Source organism: Mastomys coucha, unplaced genomic scaffold (assembly GCF_008632895.1).
Source record: "Mastomys coucha isolate ucsf_1 unplaced genomic scaffold, UCSF_Mcou_1 pScaffold23, whole genome shotgun sequence".
Classification (NCBI taxonomy): domain Eukaryota; kingdom Metazoa; phylum Chordata; class Mammalia; order Rodentia; family Muridae; genus Mastomys; species Mastomys coucha.
In genome coordinates, this window is record NW_022196906.1 from 137,451 (window position 1) to 141,174 (window position 3,724).

A 3,724-nucleotide genomic window follows, 5' to 3' on the forward strand; every position below is an offset into this window, starting at 1 on the left:
CACATGCTCCAGCATGTTCATAGCAGCCTTATTTATGATAGCCAGAAACTGGAAACAACCCAGATGTCCCTCAACAGAGGAATAGATAGAGAAATTGTGGTACATCTACACAATGGAGTACTACTCAGCTATTAAAACAATGAATTTATGAAATTCTTAGGGAAATGGATGGATCTGGAGAATATCATCCTGAGTGAGGTAACCCAATCACAAAAGAACACACATGGTATGCACTCTCTGATAAGTGTTTATTAGCCAAGAAGTTCAGAATACACTAAATACAATCCACAAACCACAAGAAACTCAAGAAGAAGGAAGAACAAAATGTGGATACTTCATTCCTTCGTAAAAGGGAGAACAAAATACCCATGGAAGGAGTTGCAGAGACTAACTATGGAGCAGAGACTGAAGGAAGGGCACTCCAGCCTGATATAGCTGTCTCCTGAGAGGCTCTAACAGTACCCGACTAATACAGCAGTAGAGGCTCACAACCATCCATTAAACTGAGTACAGGGTTCACAGAGTTAGAGAAAGGATTGAAGGAGCTGAAGGGTTTGCAGCCCCTTAGGACAAACAACAATATGAACTAACTAGTATCTCATACCTCCCAGGGACTAAACCACCAACCAAGGAGTACACATGGTGGGACTAATTGCTCCGGCTGCATGTGTATAGTAGAGGATGGCCAAATCGGTCATCAATGGGAGGAGAGGCCCTTGGCCCTGTGAAGGTTCTGTGCCCCAGTGTAGGGGAATGCCAGGGCCAGTAGACGGGAGAGGGTGGGGTGGCGAGCAGGGGAAGGGGGGAGGGAACAGGGGTTTGTTGTTGTTGTTGTTGTTGTTGTTTTTGAGGGGAAACTGGGAAAAGAGAAATCATGTGACATGTAAATAAAGAAAATATCTAATAAAAAAAACAAAAAAAAATATGACTCCATGATATAAAAGACATGGAACCATGTCTAGTTTAAAAGAAGTGTCATTTTTGGAAATCAGCCTTATGTTTACTATTTTAAAAAATGGAAAAAGTTGTTGAAGCATATGGGTTTGTTGTGTTGGTTATATTTTCCAACTTGAGACAGTCTAAAGTCATTGGAGAAAAGCAAAGATTAATTGAGAAAATTCTCCCATTCAATTGTTTTGTAGGCAGACCTACAGGGAACTTTCTTGATTGATGTGAAAGTGACCCCAACAACCTTTAGTAGTGTCATCCATTGGTGGACCAGGAGTACATAAGAAAGCAAATCGAGTGAGCCAGAAGGAGCCAGCCAGTAAATAGCATTTCACCACAGCTTCTGCTTCAGTACTTACCTTTAGGTTCCTCCTTTGTGTTTCTATTCCAACTTTCTTTCATGAAGGATTCTAGCTGTAAGATGAAAAATATCTTTTCTTCTCCAAGTTGATTTTGGCCATATTCTTTATCACAGTGACATAAACCAAATTATTACTGTTATTGTATTGTTAACATAGCACCTAATGTATACAAACCATCAATACAGAATGCATCATTATTTGTTATGATTAATGCCAATGGCATTAACACCATCTGCCAAGAATTCTCCTTGATTGCATTTGCTCCTGTAACCACTTAACAAGAATAAAAGGAAATAATGAAACAGAATTAAGTTGTTTCTTAAGTCGTCAAGGAAGTGCCTGCCATAGGAGAAGCACAAGCCCTTTAAATAGGAAAGCTAGGGAATAACACTGATTAGGTGTAGACTGTGTTATGACCCCTACTATAGGGGTCATATAGTCCCTTAGTCACAACAGATGAACATTGTTTTCTCTATCCTTTACAAAGTCACATATTTTTAGAAAAGTAACTTAATCTTGATATCAGTAAGGTAAAAAGTAATTATGCATATGGTTTCTTGATCAAAAGAATTTCTTATATAGCAAATATTAAAAGCACTTAAAATAATACTAGAAAACTAGTCAATCCATTTCTGAAATTGAAGTCTTTGTGAGGTAGAATAAAAAGTTCAGCATTTTTGGAAATCAATTTGGCATTTGCACAATGAATTGAAATTCTGGAATGTATCCAAGCTGATACTTTAACACTTTGCTGGACTAAAATATCCCAGTCCACCATACCCTAACTCTTCATCATACTAAAATAATAACCTAATATATGAAGGAATATAAGTAGCTACTTAAATATTTTCACTTATAGTAGAATATTTTCACTTTATACAGACATATGACACTATGGAAATAATGAATAAATTGTTAAATATTATTTAACATCATTAAATTCTGTCGTAATTTAGAACAATAATGATTTTATGTATCAAATTCAAATTTTGTAGGCATGAGGATATTAATCATACATAACAGCAGTACAAAACACAAAGATTTCCTTCCTTCCACAATCTTTTTGCCACATTCTTTTACTACATTAGCAGTTTATCTTCAATGTTTAGGTTTCCTTCATGATTCTGTGTTAAGAAGTCAATAATCTTTTATCTCTTCAATAGCAAAGCTTCAAACCCAATTGACTTCTTTTCTTATGGAGAGAATGGTGTTTAAAAGGACATACTTCTTTACAGATAACACCTACAAGTTTTCAGTTTGATCAAAGGTGGCTTTGTAATGAAAAATAAGATGAAAGTAACTTCTCTCCTATCCACCTGGCTGTTAGCAAACCAAAGAGACTCGGAAAACACCTACAGAGCATGCATCCTACTCAATAATGTGCTAGGAAACCAGTATAGGCAAAGAATTATTTTGTAGGAGAAGAAACTCACTCTCTATTATATGTAACTTCTTGGTCATAGTCCACACTCCATTTTTAATGTGTCTGGACAGAAGGTAAGCTGGATCCAGGAAGGTTTCTTTCCTTCTTTTATAGTTTATTTTGTGAAGATATCAAAGCATGATATTTTAAAATTTCTTATTCAGAGTAATAGGCATAGGGACTTAACATTTTTCTTCTTCCCTTCCTTAAGATATTAAGAATTTTACTTGGTATAAGTTGATGTGAGTGTATTTGCAGAACTGGTCCCTTTCAGTTCGTGCCTTGATCTCATTTATGGTTATCATTGGATGAAATTTCTAAAGTGAATATGTGTGCAGCATGCATAATACAGTTTTTAGAGCCAAATAATCATCATAGATTGTTTTTATTTAGTTTGTCTCAATATTTATGGAAAGAAAGCTCATTATATGGTACCGGCTAGCTATTTTATTGATCTATACAAAAGATGACCAAACCTGCTTTCTCCACAAACCACTCATAGTTTTATAATGTTAATTACAGATGGTGTTACAACTTCTGAGAATTGTACATTCAAGACTCAACTTGAGTTTAAAGAAAGTAACCGATGACTAAGGTTAAATGACATCTTGAGTATAGGGCCCGAGTACAATAGGAATATTGCCCTCATGAGGAAAGTATGTACACTCAAGTAAAATCAGAAGTTGCTCTCTGAAAATCAAGAAAGAGCACCTTATCAAAATCACCTCAGCTTGACCTTGAATCTTTATCTTTAAGAATTATGACAAAACATTTTTGCTTTTTCTGCCACTAGATCTATGTACGCTATTTTATGACTCCAATCCTGCCTGAGCAATGGCTGATAGACTCATCACAAGCTTACATCTGTGGGCTGCTAGATAACTATTTAATATGTGAAAAATTCCTCAACTTAAAGCAAATTCTTTCTTTTCCGGGTTGTAAGACACTTCTTTTTTTAATTTCTTTTTTATAAGATATTTTCTTTATTTAT